The sequence below is a fragment of the Odocoileus virginianus genome, chromosome 12, assembly GCF_023699985.2.
Source record: "Odocoileus virginianus isolate 20LAN1187 ecotype Illinois chromosome 12, Ovbor_1.2, whole genome shotgun sequence".
In the NCBI taxonomy this organism is placed as follows: domain Eukaryota; kingdom Metazoa; phylum Chordata; class Mammalia; order Artiodactyla; family Cervidae; genus Odocoileus; species Odocoileus virginianus.
In genome coordinates, this window is record NC_069685.1 from 18712478 (window position 1) to 18713328 (window position 851).

Here is an 851-nt window from a genome sequence, read left to right on the forward strand (position 1 = left end):
TGCCTACTCTTGCCACTTGTCTTCAACATCCCATTGGAATGCCTAGCTAGATAAATTAGACAAGAAAAAGAAAAAAAGCGCATCCAAATTGGAAAGGAAGAAGCAACATAGTCTCTATCTCCTGATGACATATTACTGTATATAGCAAATACTAAAGACCCCACTAAAACTGTCAGAACTAATACACAAAGTCAGTAAGGTTGCAAGATTCATAACTACACAAAAGTGATTGCATTACTCTACACTAATAAGTTATTATTAGAATGTGAAATTAAGAAAACAATTGAAAAAAAAAAAAAAGAAAACAGCGCCATACTAACCTGGCAGGCGAGATACCATGGTCATGAAGGTGGTTGCCCCAGGGCAAGGCTCATCTATCGCACTCCAGATATGCTGGCCTCTGCGACTTCTCCAAATGTGGGAAACTGGACTGCATAATTTGTCGTAGTGGGGGACTGCATTGGTGTTTTCCTGTGAAAGAAAAGAAAGAAAATAATCCTATTACAATTGCATCAAAAAGAATAAAATACACAGAATTAAATTAACCAAGGAAGTGAAATATCTCTACACTGACAACTATAAGATATTGATAAAGGAAAATTGAATAATACACAAATAAATGGAAAGATATTCCAGGTTTATGGATGGGAAAAATTAATATGTTAAATTGTCCATACCACTCAAAGCAATCTACAGGTTCAATGCAATTTCTATCAAAATTCCAATGGCATTTTTTACAGAAATGGAATAAATAATCCTAAAATTTATAGGGAATCACAACAGATTGCAAAAAAGCCAAAGCAAACCTGAGGAGGGGTGGGGGAAACCAAGCTGGAAGCATTACATTCCCT

At 35.6% G+C, this 851-nt stretch overlaps 1 non-coding gene across 1 annotated transcript; it reads left to right on the forward strand.

Annotated features, from left to right (window-relative positions):
- Positions 1-312: 312 nt before the first annotated feature.
- LOC139037912 (U1 spliceosomal RNA) lies at positions 313-476 on the forward strand. Its single transcript, XR_011490859.1, has one exon. It is a non-coding gene; the product is annotated as a U1 spliceosomal RNA (small nuclear RNA).
- The last annotated feature ends 375 nt before the right edge of the window (positions 477-851 follow it).